This window comes from Salvelinus fontinalis, chromosome 32, assembly GCF_029448725.1.
Source record: "Salvelinus fontinalis isolate EN_2023a chromosome 32, ASM2944872v1, whole genome shotgun sequence".
NCBI classification, from domain to species: domain Eukaryota; kingdom Metazoa; phylum Chordata; class Actinopteri; order Salmoniformes; family Salmonidae; genus Salvelinus; species Salvelinus fontinalis.
Window position 1 is genome coordinate 38845922 of NC_074696.1, and position 10941 is coordinate 38856862.

The following is a 10941-nucleotide window of genomic DNA, read 5'->3' on the forward strand; positions in this document are numbered from 1 at the left end:
GAGCATAGGCCATACACCTCAATCAAAAGAGATAACAGGCATTGATGGAGACACCTTAAAACAAGAAATGCCAACAAAAGAGAGAATTTGCCCCCTACCATAGTCAGATCTGAGATCTCAAGGCTTGGATAACTTTATTTCTCAAATGTGTACTGTCACAGTTTACACCACAGCCTTGACATAAAAATAAAAAGTATATCATACAAATTAAATTATAATAGTAGCTACGATAACATGTATTATCGTAACAAAACTAATCCTTTTGCGCTACGATTCAGATAAATCAATCTTGTGACTTCCAGTCCACTTTTCATTTCGCTTCACATTGTGTACTGTCTTGTTGTATTTCAACTGTTTTGTTTGAGGCCAGAGAGGAAATGCAAAACACAGAATGACAAGTATCCCGTAGGATTCAGAGGCCTTACAATGAAAACTCACTGGATAGGAAAACATAACAATACCGTATGCATGGGATGTTGTCTTGTCATACAAATATTTGACGACAAGACTTAACTGACTGAGATACAGTTTTCAACAACATACGCTGGACAGAAAAAAAGGATATGACAAATTCAGATTTCATTTGAATACAATGTGTTTGTTCCCAAACACAAGTAAATAAGTAGACTTATGTGTATAAAATGACAAAAGAGAAATAAAGCCACTATTGGTTATTGGCTGATAATGTGGATGATTAGGTTTCTATCCAATTGGATATGACCTTTTCCAACCAAAGTCAATGTTCAACTCAAGAAACCCACAGGACAATGACAACTTTGATGCTTGCTGTCAGTAATGTGAGATGAATGAATTTGAATATGGCTCTAGTTTGTTTTGAAAGTATCTGTTGGAGGCCAAGTGTTCAAGAAACAAATAATTTAATTAATAAATACAGTAAATAGGCTAATAAGTAAATTAATAAATAGATACAATTGTACTTTAAAAAAAAAATCACAAATAAGTTACTATTGCGTTATGGTTACTTTTGCTCAAGGATCTCACCTCATCTTCACACAAAACATGCTCTCTCACACACACACACACACACACACACACACACACACCCTCCTGATAGCGGCTCTACTGCCATCCTGTTATTTTTGTGTACATGTTCCATTGTAGACTACTGTAATGACTCATCAGGTCTTCTTAACCCTCCATCCACCTTTCTCAGAGCCTTATGAGTCAAGCATAGAGAAGGTGAGCAGTGATAAGAACCAGTCTAATTGAAAAAGAACAAAATCACACAAGGAATAAATGGAACTAACTCCTACGGGCCCCATCTCAGCTTCCCACTCTTGAAAGAACCGAAATGAACATCGAATCAACCAAAATGGAATGTTTTTCTTGGAAAAACTATTTTGAAATACTTATATTTTGTCTCGTTTCATTTCTTACATATTATTGCATACACTTAAATTGGACGTGTACATTATATTAACCATTGTAGATATTGGGGTTGAGGAAGGTGAGCTGGACAGGTTGTAGCTTTTCAAAAAAGTATAGGATTGTTGTTCCGTCTCCCATTCTGGTGTCTAAAACCATGTGTCACTGCAAAGGGACCACCCTCCCATTTGAGGAGTGGATGCTCCACTGCAGAGTGTCCTGCCTGAGGAACCCAACCCAGACGATTGGGTTGTACCATCCCAGCTCCAAAACAGGGGCATGCCATCTGAGGTCCCATTGCAGGCATTGCCAGGCCAGGATGAGGCATTCCCAGGGAATGGGATGCTAGCTGGGATAAAGGAGGCCCCAGCAAGGGGTCGTGGGACCCAAAGGCGGGTAACACCGTAGGACATATGGGTGGAACCAAAAAGGCTGGAGTTTGGGGAGATTGTAGTACGAGACATTCCAGCAATGGATGTGACTCTGCCCATAGGGCCAGCCATGCCTGGGCCTTGTAAAACGCCTAGGAAATTAGGAAAAGCAAAAGAAAATGGGGCGAGGGAGGAACAGATATACAGTACAGAGCATTCCAAGAGAGAGTATAGAACAGAGAGAGGAGTGAAAAGGTTACATCTCTAAAATCTATGCATCTACAACTACCGATGCTGACCCACACAACAGTTATGCACTATAGTGGGAGGAAGGCCTAGTAAAAACACTGAATCACAAACACTGCTTTAAATGAACATAAATATACTTCTCATATTCACCCTCTGGTTCTCTCTGTCTATCTCTCTCAGGGTCTGGTCTCTCGTTTACCCGTCCTTACTTTGTTACTTGGCGAGGGGGGGGGGGGGGGGGGGGGTTGTTTGGGTTTGGGGGAAAGGACTGAGCCCACGTCCACGAGCAAAGCGCCGGCACCATGGAAGGAAGCTGGCGATTTGTTGTCTTCGTCCGCTGTGGCTCCACTGTCTGTAGAGAGAGAGGAAAATTAGGCCTGCGAAATATTACAATATTATCCCGGTATTGCAATATTAGTGTATATCACGAAGATATATGACGACAAGGACGTGTTAAGTACAGTGGTGGAGGCACAGACATAGAGGGAAGACAGACGGAGCGCTAACACACAAACACATTACTGGGATCTGTTAGCGTACGCAGACGCTCTTCAGCTCAGCTTGACTGAAAGATGGAATACGGTGGTCAACAACGGGATCCAAAGAAAAGATCTTACCCCAGGGCACTTCAATTGCCGACTATCCCAGAAAAAGAAAAAGGTGCCACTCAGATGTCTGCATGCAAGGGTGTTTAAGGTTTATTGCCAGGACAAACAGACAGGCTTACATTGTGGCGTGTCAGACACCTTCCTCAGAGCTTGGAGGCAACAGCCTTGAGGAAGCATACAATACTACAGTACTGTATGTACTACAGTACTGTATTACCTGTGCCATTACTTGGAGCTCCCCATGGGTCAGAGTTCATAGCGCCTGTAGTGGTGGAAGCCCCTCCATCTCCCCAGGGGTCGTCTGTGGATGCTGTGTCGGTGGGAGCTGCAGGTGCACCCCAAGGGTCACTGGCGGTGGGCGGAGTCGATGCTGGTGTAAAGGGGGTGGGGTTAAACCGATTTAAAGGGGAACTCCAATGAAAAATTGTTATATGGAAATTGTGCTCTACATCTTAAAATGACCGTATACACATTTTCTATCATGTATTTAACCTAAGGATTGAGACAAAAATCTGAATTAAGAGCACATGTGATGGTGTCACAAGATTATAACTATCACTACTTACCTGTTGGTCCCCATGCGTCATCATCAGCCTTCGAGCCATCGCCAAATGGATCTGTGGTCCCCTCGTCTCCCCAGGGATCAGCCTTCTTTTCAGACAGTGGATTGGATGGAGCACCCCACGTGTCTGAAGCCTCGGTTTTTGGACTGGATGGTGCCCTAAAAGGATCAGCACCCTTCGTTGGGTCATTCAATGGGCCCCCAAAGGGATCTGAATCGTCTATTGGTGCCCCAAAGGGATCTGAACCACCTTTTGGTGTATTGGATGGTGCTGAAAATTGATCATCTTTTGATGCCCCAAACAGATCAGAACCACCTTTTGGTGTATTGGATGATACTAAAAATGGATCATCTTTTGGTACCCCAAATGGATCAGAACCACCTTTTGGTGTATTGGATGGTGCTGAAAATTGATCATCTTTTGATGCCCCAAACGGATCCGCTTCAACTTTAGATGGTGTATTGGATGGTGCCGAAAATGGATCGGAACCATCTTTTGGAGCCGCAAAAGGATCTGAACCATCTATTGGGGCACTGGCTGGCGCCGCAAAAGGATCTGAACCATCTATTGCGGCACTGGCTGGCGCCGCAAAAGGATCTGAACCATCTATTGGGGCACTGGCTGGCCCCGCAAAAGGATCTGAACCATCTATTGGGGCACTGGCTGGCGCCGCAAAAGGATCTGAACCATCTATTGGGGCACTGGCTGGCGCCGCAAAAGGATCTGAACCATCTGTTGGGGCACTGGCTGGCGCCGCAAAAGGATCTGCTTCTTCTGTTGTAGCATTAGATGGTGCACCCCATGCATCCTCGGATGGAGCTTTGGATGTTCCACCCCATGCATCCTCGGATGGAGCTTTGGGCGCACCCCCCCAAGGATCAGGAGCGGGTGCTTTGGCTGCTGCGCCCCATGCATCCTCCTCTGATGGCTCATCTGCCTCGCCAAAGGCGTCAGCAACCGTAGGCTTGCCTGCTTTGGCGGCATCCTCCCATTCAAGCTCTTCCTTGGTCATCTTTGACTGCAATTACATAAGAGACTGGACAATCATGATGCCAAACGCACATTTAATTGGTAGATGATCCAAAATGTCCTAAGTGTACAATCATTTACCTTTGAAAGTCCAAATAAAGGGAGAAATCTGACTATTAAGGTGTAATACTTACCCTTCGTTCCTCCTCTTTTTTCTGGGCCTCTAGTCTCAGTTTTTCTTGCTTCTTGGCCTCAAAGCTGGCGGCGAGATCAGCCACAGACGGGATGTTGGCTAGGGAGGGGAGCCCGGTGGCTCCTGGGACATACACTGGCTTGTAGTTGGGGTCCTTGGGGTCCTTGGGGTCATCCGAGGAGGCTGTAGAAAGAGCCCGATAAGATATAGCATAACGAGATACATTATTATGGTAAAGCAGGGTTGGGGTCAATTCACTTTTGTGTCCTGTGGGGATTTTCCAAGAATGTTTTAAGGGAAATGGTCAATTGAAGTATCTCAAATGTTGGTGTGCTCTGTAACGCTCACCAGTAGCGTTCTTTGAGATCTTGTCTCTGGTCTTGAGTGCAAACTCTCGCTCTTCCTTTAATTTCTCGTCGTCCTCCATAAGAACCAGTACTACCTTGGCCTTCTCCCTCACGTTCACCCCCTGTAAAGGATAGCATGAGGAGTACTGCTAGGCAGCTCTCTTTCTGAAGCATGGTGCTCCCTAAATGTAACTGTGCAGAACTGGTAAGGGGAAGCTCAAATGATCAGTGTATGCATGGGAAAGCAATGTGTTAGCTTAGATGTTAGTGGAGCCAGATACCTCAAGCCTCACTCACTTATTGGACTGGTCTCCCGGACCAGTTTAAGCCTATCCTGTTCTACAAAGCACTTTCACTGGAGTTATGCTGGAATTATGCTAATAACAATTATTCATGAGTAAATTAGCTCACAGTCAATTTCTCAAGTGAGGAGTCTTCAAAAAGAGTACATTGGAGATGGAACCTGCATATCAGAGGAGTTGGTGGGACAAACATGCATTTAGCAAGCTTTAGTACCTGATCTTTCCCATCCTTGTCCTGGAAACGGAACTCTGTTAGCGCTTTCACAATGTAGACGTTGTCCTGCATCGTATTCAGAACGCGGTCTGAGCCCGTCTTTAACAGGTTCTCCAGCAGAGTCAATGACTGCAGTTAGGGGATGGGAGAAAAACAAAATGGGGGATCCAGATGAGCGTCCCCAGCTCCTTAAAAACACTCTGCGACTTAAATCACTGAATGGAGCGATCATCAACAGAACAATAAATACATCAAAAGTTAAGATGACACCATAGTGTGGCAAAGATGGGAGGGTTTTTATGAAATTACAAGCGGATTGTAAAAACTGAGAAAGATTACCACACAAACTGTATATATTTCCCATGCCAATACAAATCCTGTGGAGGACATGTATTTGTATCTGATTTGTGGCAATAGAAACAAAACAAAGAAGAAAGTGTCAAATAATATGAAGACCATCTTTTCACAGGAAGATCAAATATATAGGCTACAGTTTTACAAAGCACTTGAAAAAACAAAAATAAAAAGGAAGGAAAGGAAGACTCAGAGTTACCTCTGCTGCGGAGGATACGTCCATTAGAGTAAACTGCACCTCAGATTGCAGCCCAAATAAATGCTTCACAGAGTTCAAGTAACAGACACATCTCAACATCGACTGTTTAGAGGAGACTGCATGAATCAGGCCTTCATAGTCCAATTGCTGCAAAGAAACCACATTTAAAGGCCACCAATAAGAAGAGACTTGCTTGGGCCAAGAAACACCAGCAATGGACATTAGACCGGTGTTAATCTGTTCCTGGTCTGATGAGTCCAAATTTGAGATGTGTGGTTCCAACCGCCGTGTCTCTGTGAAACGCAGAGTACAAGAACGGATGATCTCCACTTGTGTGGTTCCCACCGTGAAGCATGGAGGACGAGGTGTGATGGTGTGGGGGTGCTTTGCTGGTGACACTGTCTGTGATTTATTTAGAATTTAAGGCACACTTAACCAGCATGGCTACCATAGCATTCTTCAGCGATACGCCATCCCATCTGGTTTGCGCTTAGTGGGACTATAATTAGTTTTTCAACAGGACAATGACCCAACACACCTCCAGGCTGTGTAAGGGCTATTTTACCAAGAAGGAGAGTGATGGAGTGCTGGGTCATATGACCTGGCCTCCACAATCACCCGACCTCAACCTAATGAGATGATTTGGGATGTTGGACCACAGAGTGAACGAAAAGCAGGGAACAAGTGCTCAGCATGTGGGAACTCCTTCAAGACTGTTGGAAAAGCATTCCAGATGAAGCTGGTAGAGAGAATGCCAAGTGTGCAAAGCTGTCATCAAGGCAAAGGGTGGCTACTTTGAAGAATCTCAAATATAAAATATATTTGGAATTGTTTAACACTTTTTTGGTTACTAAATATGATTCCATATGTGTTATTTCATAGTTTTGATGTCTTCATTACTATTCTACAATGTAGAAAATAGTAAAAATAAGGAAAAAGCCTTGAATGAGTAGGTGTGTCCAAACTTTTGACTGGTACTGTACATGCGTGATTATTTCTCTTTGGCCTCACCTTGTAGATGTGCCTCCAGTTCTTGTCGTCTTTGAGGCGTTTCCACAGCATGGTCATGATCTCATTGCAGGCCACCACATTGTAGGTGAGGTCCGAGATGTCGGCCATCTGCGAGCTAGAGGGGCCCCATGGGTCGTTGGAGGTGGCCTCCCTCACCTGACAGACATACAGCAGTGTTAATACAGATTATTGTCCAGATGGAGAACAAAGGCATCCAGGCCTTCTGGCACCAAACTTGTACTACTGTATATAATTGTAGGGGAAATACTGGTGATAGAGTCACTGGTGTTACAGATAGGTGTAACAGATGGAGAACTGACTCATGCTCTGCTACAGAGGGTGTGTCTTATATTAGAAGGATGCTGCAAAGGTACTTTGGAATGCTGACAGTGTCAACTGAACAGCATATGTGGCCAATCTTACTCTGCAAGGGCCAATGTGGATGCAGGCTTTAGCTCCAGCCAAACAGTACTAGCTTGATTCTACTAAATGAAAGCCTTGATCCAAGACTGTGATCAGTTGAATTAGGTGTACTACTAATTGGCTGGCACAAAAGAATGAACCCACACCGGCCCTTGCAAGGTAAGATTGACGCACACTGGGTACAACATCAAGAGGGGAGAAAGAGAGGAATAGTCAAGATGAAGGGAAGCATGTCGTGGCAGAGAGTGCGAGGAAGATTAGGCAAAAATCAGGAGAAAAATCTGAGAACGCAGGACAGAGAGCAAGAAAGGAGAGAACAGGAGGAGTGAGTGATGACAGAAGAGAAGGAAAAGTGAGAGTGGAGGGAAAAGGAAAGAGGGGAAAGGAGAGGGGTCAAAGACAAGATGGGGGATGGGGTAAAGTAAATCATCTCCCTTACCTTGACCTCAGCCTCAGAGAAGTTTTGAACGAGGTTCTTCAATTGTCGGCGTAGCATAGAGGACGTCATGACGCCTAATGGGGTGTCTCAAACCACAAGGACCTAGTCAGTATAAAGACTAGTAAGAGCATGTACACACGCACGCATAGTAAACGTAAGCAGACAGAGCTTTCATCCATATACACTGCTCAAAAAAATAAAGGGAACACTTAAATAACACAATGTAACTCCAAGTCAATCACACTTCTGTGAAATCAAACTGTCCACTTAGGAAGCAACACTGATTGACAATAAATTTCACATGCTGTTGTGCAAATGGAATAGACAAAAGGTGGAAATTATAGGCAATTAGCAAGACACCCCCAATAAAGGAGTGGTTCTGCAGGTGGTGACCACAGACCACTTCTCAGTTCCTATGCTTCCTGGCTGATGTTTTGGTCACTTTTGAATGCTGGCGGTGCTCTCACTCTAGTGGTAGCATGAGACGGAGTCTACAACCCACACAAGTGGCTCAGGTAGTGCAGTTCATCCAGGATGGCACATCAATGCGAACTGTGGCAAAAAGGTTTGCTGTGTCTGTCAGCGTAGTGTCCAGAGCATGCAGGCGCTACCAGGAGACAGGCCAGTACATCAGGAGACGTGGAGGAGGCCGTAGGAGGGCAACAACCCAGCAGCAGGACCGCTACCTCCGCCTTTGTGCAAGGAGGTGCACTGCCAGCGCCCTGCAAAATGACCTCCAGCAGGCCACAAATGTGCATGTGTCTGCTCAAACGGTCAGAAACAGACTCAATGAGGGTGGTATGAGGGCCCGACGTCCACAGTTGGGGGTTGTGCTTACAGCCCAACACAGTGCAGGACGTTTGGCATTTGCCAGAGAACACCAAGATTGGCAAATTCGCCACTGGCGCCCTGTGCTCTTCACAGATGAAAGCAGGTTCACACCGAGCACATGAGCACATGTGACAGACGTGACAGAGTCTGGAGACGCCGTGGAGAACGTTCTGCTGCCTGCAACATCCTCCAGCATGACCGGTTTGGCGATGGGTCAGTCATGGTGTGGGGTGGCATTTCTTTGTGGGGCCGCACAGCCCTCCATGTGCTCGCCAGAGGTAGCCTGACTGCCATTAGGTACCGAGATGAGATCCTCAGACCCCTTGTGAGACCATATGCTGACACATGCACATTTGTGGCCTGCTGGAGGTCATTTTGCAGGGCGCTGGCAGTGCACCTCCTTGCACAAAGGCGGAGGTAGCGGTCCTGCTGCTGGGTTGTTGCCCTCCTACGGCCTCCTCCACATCTCCTGATGTACTGGCCTGTCTCCTGGTAGCGCCTGCATGCTCTGGACACTACGCTGACAGACACAGCAAACCTTTTTGCCACAGTTCGCATTGATGTGCTATCCTGGATGAACTGCACTACCTGAGCCACTTGTGTGGGTTGTAGACTCCGTCTCATGCTACCACTAGAGTGAGAGCACCGCCAGCATTCAAAAGTGACCAAAACATCAGCCAGGAAGCATAGGAACTGAGAAGTTGTCTGTGGTCACCACCTGCAGAATCACTCCTTTATTGGGGGTGTCTGGCTAATTGCCTATAATTTCCACCTTTTGTCTATTCCATTTGCACAACAGCATGTGAAATGTATTGTCAATCAGTGTTGCTTCCTAAGTGGACAGTTTGATTTCACAGAAGTGTGATTGACTTGGAGTTACATTGTGTTGTTTAAGTGTTCCCTTTATTTTATTGAGCAGTGTATTAATGAAGCTTCTGTCTCGCCTCACGTAATGAATGGCAGGTATCAACACAGGAGAAGCTGCTTGGCACTTAGCCCAACTCATGCTGCTGATAGCTACATCTCCTTACCTATTGAAATAAAACGGATAGCGGGGATCTCAAAGACTGTCTTGCGATCTGGTCTCACTGGTTCACTGGATGCTCATTCTTTTAGTCTCTCTCTCCACGACGACATCGGGTCCCAGCACACACAGATCAGGAACAATTCTTCTAAAAGGGAGCAAAGCAATGACATAGCTAGGGCTAGTGAAGAAGCTACGTCACATTGGCATGCCATTGGGCAACAAATTGTTTGTGTTTTTATCATGTAAATGCCAAACAGAAAATGCCGAAAGCAGCCTAGAAACTAGACCTAGTCATGATTGCGACCAAATCAACACCATTCATGTTTGCAATAAACTAAGCTAGCTCTGTGGCTAGCTAGCTAGCATTCTGCAATGCCAATGCTATGGCGACAAATCCAGGCTCTGCAGTGTTACCGATTAGCTATGCACCTGAGTAGGCTATTGTCGATTTAGCATGTTATTGGGCAATTTTCGTCTTGTCACGAACGCTAGTTGCGTTATATACATCCACCTACAAAATGCATCACGATTCAGCACCATGGACAGCGACCGGCGTAGCTAAAAAAAAAACGTCAGTGCGTCTTCATGGCTGTCGAATGTTGTTTTTAGAGCAAGCTTTAGCAAGCGAACCAGTTAGCTGTCAACGACAGTCACCTGATGACAGCTTTGGTCTACTTATATCGACAACTGACACCTTTAAAATACATACTTCCATTGATCATACATTTAGTTATATGATCCTGCGTCTATTTCAAAGGAATACGAACCTTCGAGATGTTTTCATAGATCTGAAGAAAAAAAAACTACAATTTCCGCTTCCGTCTGCAATCCGCACCTGATTAAAAGACCACTCCCCCTACTTAATAATCACGAGGATGTTTGGCTACATTGTAGTCAATCAAATGAAACAATGTAGTAACAGTGCCTTTATAAGTGAGAGGGAAACAAACGACTCTGTTCGTTTCTTTGTTTTTCCACAAACTAACGGATTATTATTGGGAGCAGTCTTGCCTGTTTCTCATAAGGTCGGCATTTTTGGGGTCTCAAATGTTTACATGAACATCTGTTTACCTTGGTTACAAATGCCATCTAGGGGTGCTTACACATCTATGCATATTGGCAGTGGTGTAAAGAACTTAAGAAAAAATACTTTAAAGTAGTACTTAAGTAGTTTTCTGGGGGTATCTGTACTTTACTTTACAATTTATATTTTTGACTACTTTTACTTCACTACATTCCTTAATTAAGAAAATATTGTACTTTTTACTCCATACATTTTCCTTGACACCAAAAAGTACTTGTTACATTTTGAATGCTTAGCTGGATAGGAAAAATGTCAAAATCATGCACTTATCAACAGAACATCCCTGGTCATCACTACTGCTTCTAATCTTGTGGACTCACTAAACACACATGCTTCATTTGTGAATTATGTCTAAATGTTGGTGTGCCCCT

General features: G+C 44.8%; 1 pseudogene; it reads right to left on the reverse strand.

The window, feature by feature from the left end:
• Positions 1 to 83: 83 nt before the first annotated feature.
• Positions 84 to 10337, reverse strand: LOC129831295 (epsin-1-like; annotated as a pseudogene).
• Between the last annotated feature and the right edge of the window lie 604 nt (positions 10338 to 10941).